Source organism: Pinus tabuliformis, chromosome 3_1 (genome assembly GCF_031772625.1).
Source record: "Pinus tabuliformis cultivar Carrire ecotype Pingquan chromosome 3_1, CPIR1, whole genome shotgun sequence".
Classification (NCBI taxonomy): domain Eukaryota; kingdom Viridiplantae; phylum Streptophyta; class Pinopsida; order Pinales; family Pinaceae; genus Pinus; species Pinus tabuliformis.
Window position 1 is genome coordinate 206,352,215 of NC_142301.1, and position 27,281 is coordinate 206,379,495.

The following is a 27,281-nucleotide window of genomic DNA, read 5'->3' on the forward strand; positions in this document are numbered from 1 at the left end:
TAGACTTCTCATGTTTTCAGTCACCCGTCGGCCAGTCTAGGTTGCCTTGGCCTAAACCATGCCTTACCCGTCTAGCACTGCGCATTTCCAGAAGCAAAGGCTCTGCCTTCCCTCCAAAAATTGCGCAAGTTTGGCCCGCCACTAACTTCTAGGCTTGCATTGTGCAATTCTCGAAGGAAGTTTCCTTTTGGCCCCAGAAACTGCGTAATGCAGTTTGCTGGTTGCATGTCACTACTGATTGAAATTGCACATTTCAAAGTTTCAATTCTCAGCAGGCTAGGATGGATAATGCATTGTGTAGTTCCAGTAGTGAGTCAGCCTCCCGATAGCATAGATTGTGCCTTGTGCAATTTTGGCAGTCAGTCTCCCAAACTCCCAATGAAAATTGAGCAATCTTCACAAACAGTTACACAGGTATGTTGCATGTCATTCCTCTAGTTTGTTTTGATTTCAACTGACAAATTGCTTGCCATGAGTGTTGCTATGTCTCCATGTATCACAGGTGTTCGTCTACCTCTCAGCAGCATAGGTACAATGGATTTCTAGGAGAGAAAAGTTGAAGACATCGTTCAGAGCACACTTGGGGATGTAGTCGATCAAGTGTATATGAACTTTCCTATCTATGAAGACATCAAGTTGTTCATGGACAAGGATATCGAGATTAAATGAAAACAACATCACAGTAAGTAGAACCATAAGTAGAAGTATAAGGCAGCACACCTACATGTAACGAATGCGAGAGGAAGGCCGTTGGCAACACAGAGGCAAAATAAAGTTGCAAGCTCAAACAGATCCACTTGTGATGAAAGAAAATTTGGAGATTGAGGCTATGAAATGAAAACACGACACGAAGATTGCATGAAGGTAGAGAGAGAAACAGAGAAGGAGTTACATGTGCTGAAGTGACAACTCAAGTAAGATCAGGAGAGGCACAGACAAGAGAATGAGTTGCAGTAGGAACAGGTACAATAGGGGGCGTAACAAGCACAAATAGATGAAATTGTACTCATACAAGTTATAGATCCATCCTAATATTTGGCACGGAGCAGATAAGGTGAGCAATGAAGTTGATCACATGCAAGGGAATTTAGCAACATACATGTCATTGTGCACACGCATGCAATCCCACCCATTTGGCACACTCACCGAGGTGAAGACACGAAGAATGTTTGACTGGATCTGAACGTGTATTTTGATATTTGATGCACACGACCACCAATAGATGGTTGGATATCATCGCAAAACTATGCATCAACATGTTGCTAGCCCAGTTGCACCCAAGGCGACCATGTGCATGCTATTAGACAAGTTGGACAAAGGAGCCATATCAGTGTACCCAGATGCAACGGAGGCAAGAGTTTGCTTCAGAAAGATGTCACCATTGAGTGCACGCACACCATCACAGACAACCAAGCTTGGCATTAGCTCACCACCTTCGTCCATCACAAGGATGTCAAAGAGTTGGTTTGACCACAATAGTTCGAGTGTCAGTGATGTCTTGCATGTCTTGGTCAAGCCATTTTATCTCACATGGGCACATGTGCATTGTAATGTAATGTCTTGTCAAGTGGAAGTTTAAGTGTCGATAGTTGAAAGTAACAGTCATAGAGTAGTTGAAGATTCATGAGGATAGATGAACAGTCACAAAGAGGAATGTCAAGGGTCACCCCACCCTTTGCTATAAATATTCCCTCATAACTCATTGTATAGGCTTTTGATCAGCCAAGCTTCCAATAGGAGTATCTTAGAGAAAGCTTGGACAGTATTGTAATGAGCCTTGGCTTCTCCACTATGCAGAGCTAGTATATCTCTTTGGAGGAGTAGGCGGTTGTGGCTATAACGTTCTGCTATCAGAACTAGTGGTTGGACATGGATGTATTGTATGACTGGAACTTACACTTCTTAATATAACAGAGCCAACACATTTCATGCATATGTCATATTGTATTCTAGCTATCTTGTTTACTCTAAATGATATATGTATCTATTTTCTTACGCCTGCATGTATGGACTATTATGTATAAGTATGTATGTATCTTACTGAAATGTGTTGATTGGTTTAATCATCACTTTGGACTGCTTGCTAACTTTCTTTCCAGCTGGTGATGCATCTTTGTTCATGTGTTCCCTTCCAATTCACGTACTATTATAGGTTTCCAAGGGGCGCACTCACCCTACTTTCCATGAGTTATAACCATTCATGCACCTTCCTTGATTTGTTATAGCTGTCACACCCTTGCTACCAACAAGGACATCTTACTTGCCTCTATGCGAAACCAGGGTCAAGGCGATACCGTACGACCCACTGCTGGGACTCCTACACCAAATGGTTCGAGGTCTAATTGGGACTTCTTACCAGGGATATCCCCTTACATGTTGGTGGGTCCACCACCATCAACAAGTTGTAACCACTAAACCTGTCCAAAAATGAAAAAAAATTCTTCTCGGACAGGGTATCAAGGACTTGATCTATGAATGGTAGAGGGAAATGGTCCTTTTGGGTGTCTTTGTTGAGTTCATTATAATCTACACATACTCTCCACTTGCCATTCTTTTTGGGGGAAATGACAAGTAGGGATACCCATTGAATATCATAAATTGGATAAATGAAGTTGGAATTCAGGAGTTTCTACAGTTCTTTTTTCACTACCTCCTTTAGTGTAGGGTTCATATGTCATTGCGGTTGTCTAACTGGATTGCAAGCATCCTTTAAATAGATGTGGTGAGTGCACATGTTGGGATTGATCCCTTTCATGTGTGTATAATCCCATGCAAATGCCTTTTTGTACTTCTGTAATAGCTGTAACAACAATTTGTTTTGCTTAGAAGTCAGGTTTAGATTGACATTTAGATATATACCTAGTTCTATTTCAACTGGACTGATGTTGATGTTTGGAGTGGTCTTCATATGTTCAAAGCTTAGGCCTTCTACAACATCTTCCTCCCTCAAGTCCTCAATAGAAGTAATAGAAAGTGAATTACTAATAAAACTATTTATGATATCATCTTTTGTCTCATCCTTGAAGTTCTAGGCTTTCCCAAGGGTGATAAGTCGCTGGGATTAATCTGATTAGGGTTTGAATTCATCCCAAAAGGGGTTTCTCGAATCCATACTTGGTTTTGCTGGGGGGTAGAGACTAAGATTCTTTGTGGTCTGGCCATCTAAAATTATCATAGAACCAGACCTACATCCTATGAATGCGTCTACAGTGGCTAGCTAAGGCCTCCTTAGAATCAAAGGATGCCCCCTTAGGTTTGATTTAGTTTGTAAAATAAGGAAGTCAGCTGGATATCTCCAACAATCCACTGTGATCACTATGTCTTCTAAGACTCCCTCGGGTTTGACACGGGACCTATCTGTTAATTCCAACATCGTAGGTGTGTGCCTTAGTCCATGTAACCCAAAGGTGGTGAAGATCTCCTTGGTAATTACATTAATGCCTACCCCTAAATCAATCCATGTATTGGTAATGGGTTTGTCATCGATGTAAACAATGACCGTGGGATTTCCTGGATCATTATATTTGGTTAAGAGAGGTTGATCAATCATCAATTCAGACAACTTTCCCATCACATGAATAGTAGCAGGGTCCTTAGGCTTCCTCCCAAGTTTTTTAACACACAGATCTCTTACTATTTTTGCATAAATAGGTACATCTTTAATAGCCTGTAGTAGAGGAATCCATATGTGTAAATTTTTTAACTCCTTAAGGAAATCATATTCTGGTTGTGAATTCATCCCAACTTCGGCTAATTTCGGGGATATGGGGGATCCTTAGTTATCATAGTCGATTCAGTTGTTACAGGTGTAGCAACTTTACTTGAATTAGTTATGACATGCGCAACACTCCTTTTTGAGTTAGCTGTTACAGGTGTGACAACATATTCAAAATCCATGGTATCTTCTCTGGGTGACTCACACTCTTCTTCAATGATAATGGAGAGTGTTTTGGGTTAATCACTTTCCCTAACCGAAGATCAATTTCATTACATCCGACAGGAGTTATGTAATAAGTATAGAAGGTATTCGGGGCCTCAATGTTCTCGGTTTCCTTATTGTTTGGGTTAGGGTTAGGGTGAACAGGTAATTGGGGTTTTTAAGGAGGTGTAGCAGTAGGTGTTTGAAGAGGTAGCAACTGTAATTTATATTGCATTGGAATTGCAGGAGGGGCTGGACCTAGGGAATTTCCTCTCCAATTCTAAGTCCAAGGATATGGCTGAGATGGAGGGTATTGGAAAGGTGGAGAGGGAGACCACTGGTTCCAAGGTGAAGTAAACTATGCTAGAGGAGTAGAATAATGCCAAGGGAATTGTTGAGCATTATATATATATTATTCCATGAATTAAAAGATGATAAGTCTTGAGGCATACCCGGGGGTCATGGTTTCCATGGTTTCCTAGATCCAATGAAATAGGAAGACTGAACTTCCTCGCTTGATTATTTGAGCACCACTTTCAGTCTGGGAAACATCGGGCAATAACCCATAGAATTCTCTAGGTTAAAAATGTTGCACAAGTTAATGTTGTTTACTCTACATTCCTTCACGGAATGCTTCTCCTTGCATTTTGGGAAGAACACAACTAAATCTGTATCAGCTTCATATTGTGCTTTCTTCACTTGTGTCGTCATTATTTGAGCATATAAGGTACCGAGGAGATCAGTTTTAAGGGTTTTGAACATATTTCTGATCTCAGCTCTGGTCACACCTCCGTTTGCAGATTTTTGTATTTTGACAAAGGCATCCCATACCATGCTTCTTCCTCTCGAGCATCTTAGGTAGAGCTTTATTATCTCTTAAAATGATTCCTAAGATATGTCTCCCTTTCCTAGTAGATTTAAGGTATCAAGACAGTCATCTCTCATTCCCCTTATGAATATAGTTTTCAAGATTTTTGGATCTAAATCACTATGTTTAGATCTCTGCAAGTTATAATGGAATAGTTCCACATAATCCTCCAAGCTTTCTTCCTCCTTCTATTGGAAATAATACTGAGAGGGGAGGGGTGTGAATTAGTATTATCTAATCAATATAACTTTTTCATTTTCAAATTCAGTTTCATATACGCTACTTCAGTTAAGGAAAACTGCGTGTATATGCAACTGTGTGAAATGCAACAAGCGTATATCTAGTAAACTTATAATTCAGTTAGTTGCTTATTAATGAGTGCATTAGAACATTATTAACCATATGAACAGTAAACAGGAGCAGTAAAGCAGAACCAATCACAACACACATGAACACCTGGATGTAAGGTGGAAACCTAATGTGGGTGAAAACCACCTGCTGCAATTCGTCTCTATCTTCTTTTAATTAGAAACTTCTTTTTACAATGATTCTGTACTGGTGCAGTCTTATACCAGTACGTAGGCTGCTACCTGCAGAAGGCTACAACCTTCTCTCATTCTCCAGCTTCTCCTAGAAGGGAGCTACAACCCCCTTAGCTCTTTTACTAGCTAAGGTACTAGTACGTAGGTGCTGACCTACAGAAGGCTACAACCTTCTCTTTTCTTCCAGGGACCACGTTTCATAAATTTTCAGACTGGATCCATGAATAACATCAATCAAACATCAAGTATATCTACATCAACCAATCTCTTTTGCACCAAACAAACTCAATCAAATAATCACTTCTCTAAATGTTGTACCCATAAAGTAGTAACAGTAACCAAACACCAATTCTGAACCCAGAACTCGGCAGCAATAAACAGAAGTATCTAAAACATATTTCAAGAGACGTACGCTACTTCAATGTGTACAACTTGTGTGCATACGCTTCTGAATTAAGGCCAACCAACGTATACGCTATTTTTACTTACTGAACCAGCATGTATACGTGCCTCTAATGTGCCGAACTTGTGTACAGATCTATAAAAGATAGTTCACTCTTTCAAATATTCAGACATCAGTTATACCTAGATTATCAGATTTATAGATCAAGTCATGCGCCAAATATAACAGATCAAAAACACACAAAGATACTACTATTCAAGTCTTGAGTTTTGACCCATTAATAGAACTTATCCATTTTCTTGCGCCCAGGTTCCTCCTTGATTTAGATTCATCTATGCACCATAAACCAATCACCAGTATTCCAGATCTTCCTCTTCATAAGATATTCAATACTTCAGTCAAAAGTACCTTTGCCAAATGATCTCCTCCTTTTTTATAGTCTTAGGCCTTACTCAAACCATGGTCCAAAACCATAGAGAACCAATACTAGGGACCCAAAACCTGGGTTCAATACTTCGGACGCAATACCAAGGTCCAAACCATAGGTCCAAATACCATGGTCCTAAAAATAAGCTTTCCGACATGTACGCGCTTTTCCATGCATGAAAATGCGTGCATACGCATACGCGCCTTTTGATCGGCAATCCCGCGTGTATACGCGACTTTGTCAAAGGAAACATTTGTATACCTCTTTTTCTTTCATTCTGAGAACCTGAACAGTGATCTTCCATCTGAGTGAGTTTCCATCAAGGACAACACCTATGCCATAGTGCCAAACCTGTGTCATAATGCCAACAATCTCCCCCTTTGGACTTGATGGCAACCCCAAATCATTCAAAGTCATTCTCCCCCTTTGACATCAAGGGCAAAGGGTTATGCTCCCCCTGAGTACATGCTGAAATCTCTGCTCTGCTGTGCTGTCCATGCTCCCCCTGACTATAGGCAAGGTCTGCGGAAAAATTATCTATAAGAAAGACCATGACTCTATACATCATAAGTGACCTTCCTATCACCAAAGACTCATACATACATACATCTCCCAACCAAATGGGGATATACCAATATTGACTCATCCACCCAACTAAGTGGGGATACACCAAAAGTTTACACAAGATAAAACAAGAACATTACATCAACCATCCCAGGCATAGTGGGGAAATCAAAGAAGGCTGTTACATGACCTTGATAAGAAAAGAAATACATGACATAGAGATGAAATATCTATAACCAGACTATGATAGTTATCAACAACTATCATCAGTAGCATCTGTCAATCATCATTAAGACCAGCAACCATGTTCTCCTTCTGTACTTGTTCCCCCTGAAACCAAAACACTATGATCTTGAACCAAGATCTTCTTGGATAATGCCAACAATGCATTATTAGAAGAATATATATTCTCCCCCTGAACCTATGCCAGATGGTCTCTATTAGACCCATATCAGACTCCTTTCATCCTGAGCCCGGCCCACTGTTTGTCTTCAAACCAACATATACACGATTGTACCCATATAAACCGGCGTATGTACGCATATCCTCCTCGTGAAACTCGCGTACACCCACTTTTCTATAAAACAGATAAGTTTCAACAGCAAGATGACGCATCGACTACTCCCAGCTTTTGTCTGAGGTATTCAAATGTTTCCCTAGGCAGTGGTTTGGTGAGTATATCAGCAACTTGTTCCTTGGAGGGAACATACTCTAATTTGACCTTTTGTTCAAGCACTTGTTCCCAGAGAAAATGATATTTGATAGGTATGTGCTTGGTCTTTGAATGCATGAAGGGATTCTTTGAAACACTGATTGCACTTGTATTATCACAAAAAATGGAGATAGGCGGAGTACAAGTGATTTGCATGTCTTGCAATGTTTGCATCATCCAAAGGAGTTGTGTGCAGCAAGATGCAGCAGCTACATATTCTGCTTCAGCTGTAGATAATGCAATTGAACTCTGTTTCTTGCTGAACCAAGATACTAATCTAGGACCCATGAAGAATGCACCACCACTAGTGCTTTTTCTGTCATCCACACTTCCTACCCAATTTGCATCTGTATATGCATGAAGTGTGAGATCTGTACTTCTAGGATACCATAAGCCATGGTTTTGAGTTCCTTGAAGATACTTGAAAATTCTCTTAACTGCCTGAAGATGAGTTTCCTTTGGATTTGCCTGAAACCTTCCAACTATTCCCACTGTGTGCATAATGTCTGGTCGGGTACCTATTAGATAGAGCAGACTACCAATCATGGATCTATAGGTTGGCTGATGCACTGCTGCTGATTCGTCATTTGCACTGAGGCTGCATCCTATTACCATAAGGGTACATACTCGTTTCAAATCCTCCATCCCATATTTCTTCAAGATTTGCTTGAGATACTTGGTTTGTGATAGAAAAATACCATCTTTGTTTTGTTGGACTTGTAAACCAAGAAAATATGTGAGTTCACCAAGTAGGGACATTTCAAATTCTTTTTGCATCACCAAGGCAAAGTTTTGACTCATGTCTTCTTCATTACTACCAAAGATGATATCATCAACATATACAACAAGTATTAGCAACTTATCATTGTCAATTTTTATATATAGATTGCTATCTGTTGATCTTTTTGTAAAACCTTGTTGATGAAGATACTTATCCAAACGATAATACCAAGCCCTTGGAGCCTGTTTAAGGCCATAGAGTGCCTTTTTGAGTCTACATACAAGTTTTGGATCATTTCCAAGGATAAACCCATTTGGTTTCTCAATATGCACTTCTTCATCCAAGTCTCCATTTAGAAAAGCAGACTTCACATCCATTTGAAATACTTTGAACTTCTGAAAGCTAGAAAGAGCAAGGAACATTCTTGTGGCCTCAAGTCTAGTAACTGGTGAAAAAGTTTCTTCAAAGTCTATGCCTTCTTGTTGAGCATACCCTTTACAAACAAGTCTTGCCTTGTTTCTAATAACATCTCCATTTTCGTTCAGTTTGTTTTTGAATATCCATTTTGTGCCTATTAAATTTTTATCATTTGGTCTAGGAACAAACTCCCAAGTGTTATTATTTTCAATCTGCTCCAGTTCTTCATTCATGGCCATGACCCAACATTCATCTTTGCATGCTTCACTTACATTTTGTGGTTTAGTGGAGGAGAGCAATGCTAGGTAGCTTGAAGTTTTTGAAATAGTTCTTCTTGTTTGTACACCTGCCTCTTTCTACCCCAAAATTTGAGTTTCTGGATGATTCTTCTGAACGTACCTGGATGGAGTCTTTTCTTCTATCCTTATCTGTTCTTCTGGTGCCTCATGGGTTTCTTCTTCATCATGAGTCTGATTTGTTGTTGAAGGATAGTCCTAATCATCTTCCAAATCTTCAGATTTTACTTCCCTTGGAATGTTTCCTTCTTCATCAACCACTACATCAATACTTTCAACAATTTTTCCAAGTATTTTATTGTAACACTTATATGCTTTGATGTGGGGAGAGTAGCCAAGAAGAATGCATTCATCTGCTCTAGGTTCAAACTTACCAAGGTTTTTATCAGTCTTTTTGATGTAACATTTGCTTCCAAAAATTTTGAAGTATTTTATTACGGGAGTCTTACCATACCAAAGTTCATGAGGAGTTTGAGTGTTGTTCACCTGGACATTTGTCTTGTTGAGAATACTGACGGCAGCAAATGCAGCTTCACCCCAGAAGGTTGCAGGAGTCCCAGACTCATCAAGCATTGCTCGAGCCATTTGTTGAACTATTCTATTCATCCTTTCTACTACTCCATTTTGCTAAGGAGTCCTAGCAGTAGAGAATTCCCTTCTTATTCCATGTTCTTCACAAAAATAAAAAAATTCATTCAAAGTAAATTCCCCACCTCTATCAGACCTGAGGCATTTGATTTTGTGATCTAATTCGTTTTCAACCAAGGGTTTGAATGCTTTGAGCTTTTCAAAAACTTCGTCTCTATGCTTCATAAGTCCTATCCAACACATCTTGGAAAAGTCGTCAATGAATAGTATAAAGTATTCTTCTCCTCGAGGTGACCTTTTCCTAGATGGACCGCATACATCAGTATGGATAAGTTCAAGTGGCCTACTAGCTGATCCATCCTTCTCAGGGAAATTAGTTCTGGTTTGCTTCCCAAACTGACATGATTTGCATATTGTGTTGTCTGGAATTCTGATGTTAGGGAGATCATGAACTGCCTGATATTTACATGTTTTCCTTATCTAAGAGAAGCTTAGATGCCCCAATCTTCTGTGCCATAGCCAGTGTTCATCATTCTTGCTAAGATAGCATTGTTGTTGTCCTCCCTTGAGTATGTATAAATTATTTTGAGTTCTTATGCCTTTAATCATGGTTTCTCTTGTATCAAGCTCACGAACAATACATCCATTTGATCGAAATATTACCTCATTTCCTTGATCACACATCTGACTGACACTTAATAGATTATTCTTTAAGCCATCAACATACATAACATTCCCATCTTTGACATTTTCTTTCAAAATAACAGAACCTTTACCTTTTATGAATGCAGGGGTGTCATTTCCAAATGAGACCTTCTTTTCCTTTTCTAAGGCACTATATGATTGAAGTTTTTCTTTATCACCTGTCATATGTTTCGAGCATCCATTGTCGATGTACCACTGATTTTCCTACCTTTCCACATATAAGGCTATGCCACAATTTTTGGTTGTGGTTCTTTCTTCCTCCATGTTTTGGGGCTCAATGAAGCATGCTCCTTCTGAGTTGTTTGCTGAAACCTACTCCTACATTCAGAATCTTCATGACCAAAGTTGTTACATATAGAACATTCTATTTCATTTTCAAGAGCATAAAAGTTATTGTAGGTTCTTTTCATGATTCCAGTCACACTCCTTTGATTTCGTGCTTCTCTGGTCATGATGGTCTTGTAGGAAACACATTGAGCTACTTTATGTCCAAAGTTATGACACGAGAAACATTGGCCATTGAAGAAATTCCTGCTATCATCAAACCTTCCATTGTAATAGCCATTCGTTCTTGAGGTAAATTGAGAATGATTTACCTGTGGTTGGTTGTAGCTTTTGTTCATCCTTGAAGTATATTGCCCTCGATTTACTTGGTGATTTCTGTTCATTCTTGAAGTAAATTGTCCCTAATTTACCTAGTGATCTTCATTGTGCCTTTGTTGTTGATTGTCAACCTGTTCATTTCTCCTTGTAGCTTCAAGATAACTTTTGGAGGTAGATGGCTTCTGTGCTTGAGATGTTTCTTCAATATACCCAAGACCTGTCTTGATTAAAGGAGAACGTTGCACTTTGATAATCTCATCTAAAGTTTCAAATCCTTTAGCAAATCTAAGATTAAGAGCTTTTGTTTTCTCAATGTCCTTTCTAAGTCCCACAATTTCACATTCTAACTTTTCATTATGTTTCTCCATTTCAGCAAGTTGGAATGTCAGAGTATCTATAATCATATTCTTTTCTTCCAAGAAATCATCATCTTCAAAAGCTATCAAAAGTCTATAATCATTACCTTGTTCATCTTCATCACTATATGAAAATCCATCACTATCTTCATGTGTGTAATAACTCTTCTTACTTACATTTTTTTTTCTGTTCCATCTAATTGATTCCTTACCTTTGTCAAGCTTATCTTTATGAGGACACTTGGCAGCATAGTGACCGAGTCTTCCACAAGCAAAACATTTGAAAGGTAGCTTACCTCTGAATCTTCCAGAACCCCGTTGAAGGTTCTTGACAAAATTTGATTCTTCCTCTTTTTCCGACATATTTCTTGAGTCATTGTAATCTCCTTTTCCCGAGGCTTTGAATGCAGCTTCTCTCTTGTCTGATGGTCCCCCTTTTCTCATTTCATAAGCGGTTAGGATTTCGTGTAGCTGTGACATGGTAAGGCTCTATAGATTCTGTTTTTCTTCTATGGCAAAAACTTTTGATTCAAACTTAGAAGACAAAGATCTTAGAACTTTTTCAACCAAAACAACTTCTTTTATTTCTACACCTAAAATTTTCATATAATTAACAATCTCATCTATACGTAGGAAATAGTTAGCCACACTTTCATCATTGTACATTCTGAGATTTTCATATTGAATTATGAGAGTTTGTAGTTTTGCTCGTTTTACCTGATCATCTCCTTCATAGCTCAGAACGATATTGTCCCATATTTCTTTTGCGGTTTTGAGCTGCATAACCTTGACGAATTCTGATTGATATAGACTCCCTAATAGAGCATTGACAACCTTTGCATTTGTTTCATACTGCTTCTTACCAACCGTATCTGTAGGAGTTGTTGATGGAAATGTGTATCCCGTTTCCACGATATCCCAGACTTTTGTACCAAGAGATTGAAGATATGCTGTGATTCTTACCTTCCAATAGATGAAGTTGCTCCCATCAAAAATTGGTGGCCTGATCGATGCTTCTTTCTCGTAATTGCTCATGATGATAGATCTTCCTTCAAGCGATCAAGCTTCTTCTGAAGCACCTGCTCTGATTCCAATTTTTGGAAATAATACTGAGAGAGGGGGGGGGATTGAATCAGTATTATCTAATAAATATAAATTTTTCATTTCCAAATTCGGTTTCATATACGCTACTTCAGTTAAGGAAAACCACGTGTATACGCAATTGTGTGAAATGCAACAAGCGTATATCTAGTAAACTTATAATTCAGTTAGTTGCTTCCTAATGAGTGCATCAGAACATTATTAACCATATCAACAGTAAATAGGAGCAGTAAAGTAGAGCAAATCACAACACACATGAACACCAGGATGTAAGGTGGAAACCCAATGTAGGTGAAAACCACCTGCTGCAATTCGTCTCTATCTTCTTTTAATTAGAAACTTATTTTTACAATGATTCTATACTGGTGCAGTCTTATACCAGTACGCAGGCTGCTACCTGCAGAAGGCTACAACCTTCTCTAGTTCTCCAGCTTCTCCTAGAAGGGAGCTACAACCCCCTTAGCTCTTGTACTAGCTGAGGTACTAGTACGTAGGTGCTGACCTACAGAAGGCTACAAACTTCTCTTTTCTTCCAGGGACCACGTTTCATAAATTTTCAGACTGGATCCATGAATAACATCAATCAAACATCAAGTATATCTACATCAACCAATCTCTTTTGCACCAAACAAACTGAATCAAATAATTACTTCTTTGAATGATGTACCCAGAAAGCAGTAACAGTAACCAAACACCAATTCTGAACCCAGAACCCTGCAGCAATAAAAAAAAGTAGCTAAAACATATTTCAAGAGACGTACACCAGTTCAATGTGTACAACCTGCGTGCATATGCTTCTGAATTAAGGCCAACCAACGTATACGTTGTTTTTACTTACTGAACCAGTGTGTATACGCGCCTTTGATGTGCCGAACTTGCATACAGATCTATAAAAGATAGTTCACTCTTTCAAATATTCAGACATCAGTTATACCCAGATTATTAGATTTATAGATCAAGTCATACGCCAAATATAACAGATCAAAAACACACAAAGATACTACTATTCAAGTCTTGAGTTTTGACCCATCAATAGAACTTATCCATCTTCTTGCGCTCAGGTTCCTCCTTGATTCAGATTCAGCTATGCACCATAAACCAATCACCAGTATTCTAGATCTTGCTCTTCATAAAATATTCAATACTTCAGTCAAAAGTACCTTTGCCAAATGATCTCCTTTTTTATAGTCTTAGTCCTTACTCAAACCATGGTCTAAAACCATAGAGAACCAATACTAGGGACCCAAAACCTGGGTTCAATACTTCAGACACAATACCAAGGTCCAAACCATAGGTCCAAATACCATGGTCATAAAAATAAGCTTTCCCACATGTACACGCTTTTCCGTGCATGAAAGTGCGTGCATACGCATACGCAACTTTTGATCAGCAATCTCGCATGTATACACGACTTCGTCAAAGGAAACCTGCATATACCTCTTTTTCTTTCATTCTTAGAGCCTAAACAGTGATCTGCCATCTGAGTGAGTTACCATCAAGGACAACACCTGTGCCATAGTGCCAAACCTGTGTCATAATGCCAACACCTTCTGTGTCATCTTGAATATTTCTTCCCTCAAGTCCCTGTTTCGACAATAGTCTTGATTTTTGGATAGGAATGTAGCTTTCATGTCGCCCCATGTTCGAATAGTAGCAGAGCCAAGTCCCATAAACCATCTCAGTGTTGCTCCTTTTAGAGTAGCAAGGGACACTTTTCAATTTTGAGCATTTGAAGTATAATCATAGCTCCTACATAATACATCAAATTCAAACAAGAAGGTGTCAGGGTCTTCTACAGTCATTCCTTGAAAATATGGAAGAGATGACAAATGAATGTTTCCCATGGGAGCTTCACCCCTTATATCACCTATTGGGAACTCAAATTTGGTAATCGTGCCATTTTTTTGTTGTTGTTGTTATTGTTGCCTTCCATTATTGATCCTCCTGACTCTTGCTATGATGAGTCTCCTTCTTCAGACCTTCTAAGTGACTGTCTAATGGGTGAGGATTCATGAGATGATAACTCAGGCTGCTTCGGGGCTGGTTGTTTCACCAAACTACCCAAATATGGATATTGATAAGTAAATGAATGATATTTTGATTTAGGCCCTTGGTGTTCCCCACTGGTTTCCCCTTGGTCCTCAAACCTAAGGTCCTAACCACTAGTTTTCCCCTGCTGTTCTTGAATTGAGTCTACAGTTTTGGGAGTGGGTACACTAGTTTGAGGATGATGAGGTTTGAAGACAGAGGAACTAGATGCTTTTGGCCTTACTATGGGGGTAACAAATTTTTGTGGCCCTGTTTTTCTTATATCCCTTTGTGAGTTTGATTGTTCTTTCTCTGTTTTTTATATTAGCTCCTAAATAAATGTTTTTCTCCCTAAATCTATGCTCTTCTTGTTCCTTTTATGACCCATTTTTCCTGTGATTTATTAGAGTGGTTGTGTTTTGGTATCTCTGCTACTCCTACACCTTACACATGGACCCTATGTGTGTTTAATTCACACCATAAGTGTCTTAGCTTCTACAATGGTGAGTTCGCTCATATATAGTAGAGAGATGCACATGTTCTTACCTCTCGTCTTACTGCCCAACACTTGTAAAGCGAAAAGCACATCTAAAGAAAATCCAAAAATTTCACACACCCTAAGTGTCCTAATGACCATAGTGGTGAGTCCGCCGATGTATATTAGAGCGATGCATAGGTTCTTACCTCTCATCTTACCACCCAACACTTGTGCACTAGAAACACTATATTAATGAAACACACTTCGTTGATTGTATCATCAAATGCCTTCCCCGTAAACAACTCCAAAATGTTGTGCCAGTTTAATAATTGTTTAATTGATTGAACCACAACCATTTAATTGTCAACCAGGGTAGGTCTGTTTATCTCAAAGGTGTCTGCACTATCTGTGCCGATACATAACAACCAAGGATAGAAATAAAGAATGGAAAGAAATGATGTTGGACCCATTGCAGAAATTAAACACTCATGAATAAATAAAAAATAATTCTACATGAATGAAATCACATTTCATGTTTTACCAAGAAACATGCACACCACACACAATATTAATGACTGAACCAACTGATCAAATATTACAGTTTAAATTAATCCTATGTAACAACATATCAGAAATTTGAAAAATAGAAGTAAATATGCTCTATGAATTATACAACGACAACAATAACTCCACACTTACTAAAAATAAATAATTAATCTACTGCTAAAACTACTACTGCAATCCCTGCTAAAGAGGAGGTCCCTTCCTCCCTAGCAGGGCACAGGGATGAAATAAGAACTAGTTAGGAATTCAACATAGAATCTATAAAAGCATCATCAACGATGTTCTTGTATTAAAATAGCCATGAATTACAAAATCAAAATGATGGTACTATCTCGTGTTGCCTATTCCCTTCCATGGAACTGAATCCTTTTATAAAGTTTACATGCCCAAAATAGGGAACATATTAGTCATGAGAATCTTACGATTCTCATGTTGATCGATATTAAAAGAAAATAGAAATTGTTACAATTGGTTTCTAAATACAAGGCCTATTCAAGTTACATCATTTTCTAAAATCATAACCACCTAGATTATTTGACCACCCACATATAATTCATGCTTCTCAACAACTGTCTCATGGAATAGTACCCACGGTCTTTGATAGTTGTAGTGTAACAACATCTCACGATGTAACAACAACTTGAGGTGTAGAAACAATGGTCTGTAACAAAAATCCTCAAAACATATTTGTGAATTAATAGCATAGTTGTCCATATTTTGGCCTTGAATTCATGGGCGACACCTGAAAGAAAAAGAGCCGTAGAAATTCTTCAACACTTACCCTGGTTAGCCATCAAAAAGATATCACTTCATTCATATTTAACAAAAATGGAAAACTAATATGTCGCAACAAGAATTTCTTCTTATAACTAGGAAAAGCGATAATTAGGACGTAAAGCTCACAGGTTCAAAGGTAAAATGGTAAAAAAATGGGGGAAAGAGGTATCTAAAGTATGCCCAAAAGCTGCACCCAACACAAAATCTACAATCTTGACATGGTATGGACATGAGCCAATATGGAATAATTCAACCCAAGGATTACTCTTAGATCCATTCATCAACTCTTCAATAGGTATGGGAGTGGGAGGTCGACTCTAAAGTATATGGTCAATAAGTTTGTTTTCATCAGGTTTCCCCCCTCCTGTAATGATGTCCATAATGCGTATTGGGTGGGGAGTGGTATGATATAGTTCATCTTCTTCCTTCTCTTCTAGCCTCAAGGGTAAGTCATGCTTAATGGAGGGTTGCACAGGAGGATACAATACCAATTGTTTAGACAAATTTCCATTCTTAATAGCCATGTTCCCAACCCTAAAACTAATGTAAGCATCAACAATGGCTAACCATGGCCTTACCAAGATGAGAGGATAGCCATTAAACTTGGTTTTGGGTTGGAGAACCAGGAAATTAGTTGGATACTCCCAAGATTCAATGGAGACCTGTTGTAGCGGCTACAATACCCTCCAAAATTTTGGCTTGCACTCAAATTTTGGAGCCTATTGTGGATCCTATGATCGGTCGTTCCTTATTTCCTTTTTGGTAAGCTCATGATTTCAAGATCCCTTCCTAAATATTGGGAGTCATTAATGATTTTATCTCTATATAGTATGTTTCATCTTTAGTATGTTTCATCTTTGGGAATGGGGACTATCGCTTGTCATGCAAAGGGAAGGTTTTGTTGCTTCAAGGGGAAATCTTTGTGAGAATGGATTTTTCTCATCACATAGACATGTTTCACACTCATTTCCCGCACTCTTGCACAAGTGTCACCTTTATCCTCCCAAAGTTTATCATCGGAGCCACACTTGTCGTAAGCTGCCACAAAGGTTGTTGCATTAAGCAAAGTATGTGTTTATATGTTCTGGATGTTCTATTTTGTATCACTAAGTGTTCAAGTGTGTGATTGTAGTCAAGTTTTATCACTGTTCACATCAGTTCAACTGATCCCACACTTCGCCAAATTCCAGAGTTTCCCTAGCAACCTAGCCTCATCTATATTTCCTCAACTGCGCACTTCACATATGAAACCCTCAAACTTTTTCCTTTCCTGTTGTAACTACACAATGGACAGAAAGAATAACCTCCCTTGGCATCCAAAATTGCACAAGTGGTTTCCTCCAGTTTCCTTCCCTCAGTTAGAAGCCACTGTCTCTAGAAACTACGCAGTTTTGTCCCTTAGGCATCTCAGCTACCCAGTCCACCTTGCCTCCTGAAACTACATGGATATGTCCTCCCAGGGCCTCATCCCACAGTAGTCACTCTGGTTGCTTAAAATGTGCAGTTTTTTCTCCCAGTGGCCCCAGAGATGGATGACATGCTAGATGACTCTGAAGGAGACGAGGAGAAAAGATAAGGAGACCAAGGAACCCAGGGTATGATAGAATATTAGGACCGCATGAAGACTCCATCTGATGCATAACCCTTTGGAGGGTAGGTATGGAAAACAAAGCACATATTTTTGAAATACACCTCTTAGTGTAGCATGAAGGACCGCTTATCATTTTCATATCATTATGTCTTCAATGACATGCATGGTTGCAAGCACTGAAATCCATTCCATGTGTTTCCTCTAAGTGTCTTGCTCCCTTTCGCTTGTTGGATCAATTGTTGCCTTTTGGCATGTTTAGTTTTTATGTCATATTTATGAACCTTTCTAGTGACCTCAAAGGTTGGTCTTTCTGTATACAAGTTGTCCTCGCCATGTAAAGACTTGTGGCACTCATACACAAAGTTTTAAGAACTATCACAAAAGTGTTTTCATGGTCGTTCTAAGGCCTATCTCAAGTGTCGCACACGTTGCTTTTTGTTCTAGATAGTCTCACAGAAGGTAATGCTTTCTCTTATTGTTCCGGTGGTCTATGTTTTCATATCATCGAAGTATGATAAGTGTGTGATCACAATATCAAGTTCCTCACAAGTTCACCTGCCTCCCACACTAAGTCATTTTTCTAAAAATCCTCCCTATTGGACAGCTCTCTTTCACCTGACCCCAACTGAACTACACACTACGTAGTCTCAGCCCTCAGTGATGCAACCCTTCTGCCTAGAATTTATTAGTGCGCAATCACTATCCCCTAGGGAAGTTTCAATGCGCAATTCTATAGCTAAGAAAACTACCTTCATCCCCATAATTGCATAATAGATTCTCCTAGCTTGACTTGAAATGTGAATTTCGCAAGACTAGTCATCAATCTTCCTCCCTGCCTGCTAGAACACTGAAATGCGCAGAGAACCAATCCTACCTTGCCTTCAAAAACTACGCAGAAGTGTCTCCCTAGTGTCCTCTCACATCTGGAACTTACTGATCTCCAGAAATGCATAGACATGTCCTCATAGGCCCCTTTGCTACCCAGTCCCGCCTTACCTCTGAAAACTGTGCAGATCTACCTCCCAAGGTCCCATCTTGTAGCAACTACTGATGGTCTCAACTGTGTGATCTTGTCTCCCAGTGGCCTTTGTGCAATTTTTTCCACCAGTGAAGACTGTGCTTGGGAGTTCCTCAACTAAGCTTGAGTTGCACTCTGCGTAATCTCAGTGACCAGTTTCCCTCCCTATCACTTGGAACTGTGTAATGCATAGTTACTGGGCCCTCTTTTCTAGTTTGTCCCATGTCCCTATCTCAGTCCATGGATAACAGTGCATCTCTTAGACAAGGGATTTTTTTTATTTGATTCCATCTCGTCATGAGTGAATTAGAGGAACAGGTACACAGCTATATCATGACAAGACGATGAAGAAGGAGAAGTAGGAGCGAACATGCTAGAATAATCATTTATAGCTGGACGAACAAAGAAGCTTGCCAAGGAAAATCGAAGGGAACACATGCATGCAACTACCTCTCAAGACCAAAGATCATTGAAGACCCCACATCATCAAGCTATGCAAAGGAGAAGAGAAGGCACATCCAAGAACACATCCATCACTCAGCAGCAGCAACGGATTGACATTACCACCTCAGTAAGCTAGTCCATGTCAGCAGTGTCATGTCAAGTCGTGTCATGAGTTTTCAAAGATCACATCACTATTATGGGCCATGTCTATTGTAAATCAAATGTAATGTAAAGTGGAAGTCCAATGGACACACATGAATATGAAGAGTCATGTCAGTTAAAAAGTCATATGAAGTTGAATAGTCATGAGGGTAGTCAAAGAGTCATAAGGGTCAAGCATAACTCCTTGGTTATATATACCCCTTCATTGTATGAGAAAATTACTTTTCACCTTGGCTCCTCCCACAAAGCATAGAGAGTTTCAGTCAGTTCTTTGAGGAGTGAGGAGTGGCTTCAATGTCCCACTACTGGGGCTAGTGATATATGATGTAAATATGTGTCTTGGAACTTTTGTACTTAATACAAAAGCCTATTCAGGCCAGCACATTTCCATGCATGACTTATGGATGTTTGTAAGACTATTCTTTAAGAATTTGTAATTCATGTATGTTTCACATGTTCTAAGATGGTTGAACTATTTCGGTTGTTTAGTGCTTACCTTGTTGGGAATGTGCTGTATTGGTCATCACTTCTGTCTCATCCTTATGGAATACTTCGTAGGATACTAGACAAACCTTTCTCGCTCATTGGTTAGAACAACCATCACATCCATTGTGGACTATTCCGCTGGATGGTGGACGAATCTTTCCTTCCACTTTGCTTTTAACGATTGCCACATTCACTGTGGACTATTTCGCCGAATTCTGGACAGATCTTCCTTGTGTCTCTTCCTAGGTGGTACTATTACCTCTCACTTAGAGGCTCACTTTTCTACCCCCTTTTGAAGTAAGAGAACCTTGACACAGTTTCATTGCACACTCACCAGGCACACTTACCTTGTTGTTGGAAGATACCATTGCATCACGCTCCCGTGCTGACAACTAGAACCAAGGCAGATCTTTGAGTATGTGGCAACTGAACCTTTATACCAGATGGGACTCCTATACCAAATGGTTTGAGTTCTAATTGGGAATTCATATTGGGGAGATCCCCTTGGTTGGCGGATTTCCAGCACCATCAACAAGACCATAACATCTTCCAATGACTCCCTCAAAATATATTATGGATATGTATGCAAGTTGCAACACTGTGGTGGTATTTCTCAAATCTTCTTGGAGGTTTAGCTTTAGCATGGTTTACTTAGTCATCACATTGATGGCAGCCCCAAGATCAATCAGGGTGTTAGGGACTATAAGTCCATCAATGTGAACATCTACTATAGGGCTTCCAGGGTCCAGATATTTCGAGAAGATCACCCTCCCAAGCATTAAATTAGATAATTGCCCAACAACATTTATGGTGGGGGTGTCTCTTTTTCTTCTCCCAGGATGTTTGAAACATTTCTCCTTGATGAGCTTATTATAGATGGGAACATCTTTAATAGCTTGGATAAGGGGTATTTTAACACAAAAATTCTTCAATTCTCCCAAAAGTTCAACCTCTTTTTGGGTGTGTTGGCTAGGGTGGATCAACCTCTCAGGAAAAGGAGGTGGATTGACTTGAGGAACACTCTATTCCTTATCGCCTTTAAGCTCTCTAGGTGGAGAAGGTGAGTGGTTATCTAGAAGCACTCTCCAAGATCGAAGGTGGATCTCCTATATTTCCAGAACTTAAGCAGGGTAAGATGTCTCTCCACTGTAGACATTTTGTGCTTGCTTGTTGTTCGGGTTCTTATTTAGTTGAGTAGGTATTTGAGGTTGCTTAGGTGGTGTAGGATGAGTGAGCTATGAATAAAGTTGGGGTGGATGTAGTAAAGTATGATATTGGTTAACTTGAGGCCTCCACCCTTGTGATGGGTTTCCCCATTAAGAATATTGGGGTGGATATGGCTGAAAAGGATGGTTGACAGGTTGAGGAGTATATGGAGGGGCATAAGGCCAAGAAGGGGGTGTGGACTAGGATGGGTGAGTGAAAGAGTACAAAGGTTTCAAGAGTGTATTTTGATTTGGATTATAATAAGAGTAGTGTGAACCTTGCATGCCTTGTTCATATGGCCTAGGTCCTTGAGGTCTTCTTTGATTGATGAAGCAAAGTTTCTCTGACCCCCCTATGCTCCTTGATGTAAAAATTTTAGTCTTGGAAAAGAAGGGCACTTGTATTTTGCATGATTTTCTTCACATACTAGGCATACCTCTATGACATTCATGTAGGAATTTATAGGGTAACTTCCTCAGACAGAACACCAAAGGACACTGCTCACAAACAGATCACAAATCAATACATCAGTATTCTTGACGTGGTTAAAACCCTCAAAGAGGGAAACAGTCTGTTATCACTGAAAATGCTGTAGTCAAAAATTTTTAGCCTGGCTTAAAGAGTGGGTGTTTTAGCAGCGCCTGAATTATTTTTAGCAGTTTCGCAGCACTACTTGTTTGCGTGGTTTCGTAGCGTGCTACGAAATTGGGAATTGGTTCGAGTTTTCAGTGAAGGTCCAAATCCTAGCATGCCTATTGTACAGAGTTTTGCTTCCCTCCAGGAATGTTGATGAGAGCAGTGACAGTGTGTTCAAGGAGGCACCCTATGATGATGCAGCTATTGTGGGATTGGCATCAAGTACATTAAGGGAGTTATCTCTGAATTCTGGCTCATGGGTGATTGTGAAGGATGTCCATACTAATGTGGGAGACTTGCAAGAGTTTTTGTGTTGAATCCTCCAGACAAAAAATCTATTAAATTCCACAAATCATAGAGAGTATTATGTTCTCAGCTGGCATGCTTGAAGCATATGGGCCTTCTGTCAGCGTTCTGTTTGTCTGAAGATTATGCTTTAGTTATTGATCCACTGGTGGTGTATCTATCATTTCAACTGGCCTTTGATATTGGGTTATATTTAGCATGCCTGAAAACATATAGGGCGCAACATCAGGTGTTATAAGAATGCTTCAGGGGTCCTTTAATAGACTACTCAACAATGTCACCAAGCTCAGCTATGCTCAAAACAATGTCTTCAACACCTCTTTGAATGTTCAAGAACTGCTTCTCAGTGGTGACTTCAAATCTGCTATTAATCTGTGATCTGTACTTCTACAAGAGGAAATCTGGTTTATAAATTCAAGGCTCCGGCTGAGTTACTTAAAGAATGCTTTTGTCTTATGTCGTGTTTTCAAGAAGAGTGGACGTATGGATGCATATTTTGAAGAAGAAAGAATGCTGGGGGAAATGTTGTCTGTGGCTTCACAGGACTATATTAATTCTAAACATATCATACTTCCCTTGGAGATAGCCGTGCAGATATTTTGAATGGAGGTTATATAAAGGTCAAGAATCTAATACCTTCCATAGGGGAGTTGGAGAATCATGATTCTTGTTTATGGGAGATCCCTAATCCATCATTTGATCGCAAGGGAACTGGAATCCAGATATGCTCTCATGTTCAGTTTTGGAGAATCATAAGCAAGGATTTTCATTTGAGGGTACAGCTGCAAGAGGAGTTTGTATGCAACTACACAAAACCAAGATCCTCGAAAAGGAATATGATGAGAAAGGCGATGTAAGGAATGCAGTTGAAGCCGCTTCGATGTTTGCTGGTTTTAAGATTGTCCCGAAATTAACTTTGACATGCGAAATCTGGGTAAAACAGAGACTGCATTTATTTCAAGTAATGGACCTGTTGATGTCATTAATGTAATGGTGGATTTGTTTCTTTCTGGAATAAGTGTGAGCAGATTCATGAATCTTGTTTTGATATGCATTTTAGTAATGTAAATGACGGGGATTTATCAGCAATGTTTGAACGCCAGAGCAGAGAAGTAGTTAATCATGTTCAAGTTATTGTGGCGCCGTTATAGCTGCCAGATGTTCAAAGGTTGCCATGCGCCAAATTGCGCATGCATACATTGAATTTAAGAAAAGGGCATCTTGACACGGCAGGTTATGTCGAGTAATGGCAGTTGTTCGATTATATGGTGAATTTATATGTCTGCTCAGCGCTCTCCACGATTCACTTGTGAAACTTGGCAATCTTAAGCTTTAACGTTTGCCTCTTAAAAGCTTACATACCTTTTGGAAGGAAGGAGTATTTGGACACGTTTCACTTAGCATATATTGCTGTACAGAAGCATTTTCGACATGGTTCATGGTATAATGAAACAGATGCGTTCTTGCAACTCTGTTATACAAGGGAAAACAACTTGTCTTCACACAAACGGATTCTTGATGAAATTGCTCAACGTTTTCTTAGCGATTCTATGCTGTCAACATCATGTGATAAACAATCTTTTGAGGTAAAGGTATCCATGTATGATGCGCTGAAGAAGCGGAGGTGAGAACAAGATAAAGAGCACTTGCTAGAAGCAGCAGAGGCGTATAAGAAAGCTCTTGTAGTGGATCCTACATACAAGCTTGCTGCGGAGTACGTGGCAATTGTTTTGACAGACCTTGGGACCAGTTTCAAACTTGTAGAAAATGTCCATGAAGGAATTCAGAAATACTCTGAAGCTCTAAAAGCAGATAGCTGCTATATTGTTGCTTAGTGTAATTTGGGGTGGTTTATTAAGAAATGAGCATATCGAGCCTAGGTCTGGCTGAGGCATTGACAATGGATGGAAAAAGGAAGCCTTTGATATTGGCTAGCACCGATGGAGTTGTTAATTCCGCCTTGTTTTCTGGAGAACATGATAGCACAGACCATAGAGGAACCCTTGCCAATCCCGGCAGGACTGTTACACTCGAGCCTCACGATGACCACACCAGTTGGGGCGTTGCTTACAGGGTTTTTGGACAGGAAGCTGAAGATATTGCTTTATCTTATTTAGAAGTGAGAGAGAAGGAATATGACCAAAAGGCCTACGTTGATTTCTATTTTGAAGAGGCTTCAACAGAGCCAGCTATAGCTGGAGTCCTTGTGTACATTGCATCAACAGACAAGAATTCGAATAAGAATTACCTGGGCCCTGCACCATTGGAAATGATGGCTCATCAAATTGTTGAAGCTGTGAGTCCTTCCGGGCCTAACATTGAATATCTCTTTCAACTAGAGACAGCTCTACTTGAGATAGGTTGCAATGATAGTCACGTGACAGACCTCGCAAATGCAGTTAGGAAAGTATTAACATGCAAAGATGGAGATGCTACTTCAAATGGAGATGCAAAGTACTGAACTTCAGTGTGAACTTCAGCAATTTGTTGTCTTATTCACGAGATTGTTTTAAAGGATATTTTGCCGAGCCTTTTGAGTACTATAACATGCGCTGCCTCAATCTAGAATATCTCTGATGTTATTGTGGATCCATTGAGAGATAAAGTTGTTAGTGCCCACATTGCAGCTTTGACTTCTAGGTTCTATGCATAAAAAACAGAGTCCCTGTAGGAATTATATCTTAATCGAATCCTTCATCCAAGAGAAAATCAGTGGCAGTAGAGAATTAGGAGCACAAGGCTAAATTTTATACTATCGATGCTTTTGACTCTAAATGGGTGAAATTTCTAGATCCAGGGGAGTTCATTGTGATGGTTTCATTGGTTAAGAAAATTCGGAAACTTTACAACAAAAAGATGCAGCTGATTCTGACAGACAAGCCGAAGTTGATATATGTAGACCCAGTCAAATTGGTACAGTAGGGTGAGATAGTTTGGTTTGATAATCCTAAGGAGCTTAATGACCAAGTGTTGAATCCTTCCAAATTTAAGATCTGTACTTTGAAAAAGATCACCTCATTTGAAGATTCGAAGACAGCAAGGAATACTACAGTGACTTTATGTTCCAGTTGGGATTTATGAAGCTTTTTATTGGTTTAATGCTAATCAAGTTGGCTGTGATATGTAATGACAGAAGCAAGCTTCATCTTCTTAAAACTATTTAGGTTCCTAATAGCTGTACAAATGTCTGAAGAGATCATGAATCTAAGTAGAAAACGCTTCAAAGATACATAGGTTCTGTTTTGACATCTACAGCAGTTTCGTAGCGCGCTACGAAACTGCTGTAGAATGCTGTTTTATGGAAAAACAATGAATTTTGATGATGAGGTCAGCTAACGGTAAAAGAAGGTCTCAAACTCAGGCAGGGAGATTATACATGGGTTTCATAACAGCTCAAACAGTGACAGGTGTAGGTCTTGAAGGGAAAATAAAATATTTTGTTTATTTTCATAAAGTTTTCTCAAAGGCAATTTATGACCGAGCTACTAGGGTATTGGTGTGGTTACCAGAATGTTCGGTTGATACACCTGTTTGGTCCTTGAAGCATACAGATCATATAGCATATGGTGGTTATGCGTTGATTAATTGAAGGTTCAAAGAACTTGGAGTGTGGTTTTTAAATGATGAAGAGGAATGGAAGACAGGGGACCGTGGATATAGGGTGATTAATTTTATCAATTAATAAGCTGTCTTACAGCTAGCATCCGAGACCAGCTTGCTCGGTGAATGCTCCCTTAACATATCTTAGTTATAATGGAAATCATACAGCTGTCCAGCATCCAAGAGCAATCAAGCATACGAGGAGAAAGGAATTAATGTTTTAGTTTGATTAGGATTATGTGCAATTACATTTCAGCACTTTGTAATAAATGCATTAATTAAATAGCATGTAGGAGTAGTTAATAGCCACCTTCGAGGCTCCCCTCATGCTGGAGGAGGAAGCTCGAGGTGGGGGAGTTTGCTTGCCTATATAGGGATCAGATTAGAATGTAAAAAGGGGTTGGATACTTTATAGAAAAACAGTGTTGTTTTGGGCCATTGTAAGACCTTTTTGACAGTAATAGTAAAACAGAGTTATTCTCTTCTCAAGATTCTCGAAGGATTGTCATGTTCAAATGTAGTGATGGTGTTTTATACTTTATGTTATTTTATAGTCTTGTTGTATGCAATCACTCAGAATTCATAATTATATGCTCTGACTTCCTGTGTATTCAGCAAGCTATGTTTTGGTGGAGTATGTTTGACATGTAATGCTAAGAGCCTTGATTTCCATGAGATCACTGTGTTTTCCTTGTTTACTTAATATTATAGACTCCATAGCCCAATGAGAGCCAGTTTGATGTGTTTCCAACCAGTTATGCTTTCATAAGTGAATAAAGAGTTAGCCATCTAGTGTTTGAAGGATTTTATCAAGAGTTGTGAGAGAGCCCTCTCTGATTAGGAAGGCTAATTCCTAATCTAAAGTATGGTCTGAAACAGTTACATGAAACTTTGCTTGGTTGCAGCCCCTAGTACTGGTTTTGTGATAACATTTTGGTGCGTCTGCCGGGAGCTTAAGATTGAATTTCTGAAGGTAGCAGGAGTTCAAATGATTTTCAAGGCTGCAAAACTACCTTGGCGACTCCATTGTTGAAGAATTCAAGGTTTATATATTCATGGTGATTCCACTGGAGTTATGAAAGACCCAGAAGCTGCTCTTCTTTGTTCAAGGTATGCATGCATAGATTTCTCAGGAATTCATGGTTTCCCAAATCATTTTCCCAAGGATGCATACTTTCTAAGGAATGGTCCAAAATTTAACAGAGAGAATCTGAGTTTAACTTTGGATCATATATCAGATTTTTGTGAATTTGCACAGCTTCTTAGAATTAAACATGAGGATGTTTGCATAAGGTTATTTTATGATTCATTCCAAGGGAAATGCAAACAGTGGGTTGAATGCTTGCCTGCCAAGTCCATTAAGTCATTGCCAGACTTTTGGCTTATGTTCTTGGAGGAATGGATAGATAGGTCAGAGGTGGAAGTAAACTCTCCTTTAGTTGAAGGTTTTAAACAGTGGAATGATGATCATAATAAAGAAGAAACAAATGAATCTTTTTCTTTGTCCCTGTCCTCATATCTGAAATCTTTTGACTGCAAGTCAGAGGATAAGATGAAATTTTTTGATGAATTTGCCAAAGACATTGAGAAAGAAATTGAAGGTTTAGAAGGACAAATTCAGGCATACAATTTTCATGATCATGATCATTATTCCCAGAAATTTTTTATGACTGAACGCAAGGAGACTATGCTGGTTCCCCTCTCTTTTACGATTGAGGAACTGAACACTGTGGTTGAAGATCAGTTTGCACAGCTGGAAAGTG

At 39.2% G+C, this 27,281-nt stretch overlaps 1 pseudogene; it reads left to right on the forward strand.

The window, feature by feature from the left end:
• Positions 1 to 23,546, forward strand: part of LOC149186512 (coatomer subunit beta'-1-like) — a 102,432-nt pseudogene extending 78,886 nt beyond the window's left edge.
• Positions 23,547 to 27,281: the final 3,735 nt, after the last annotated feature.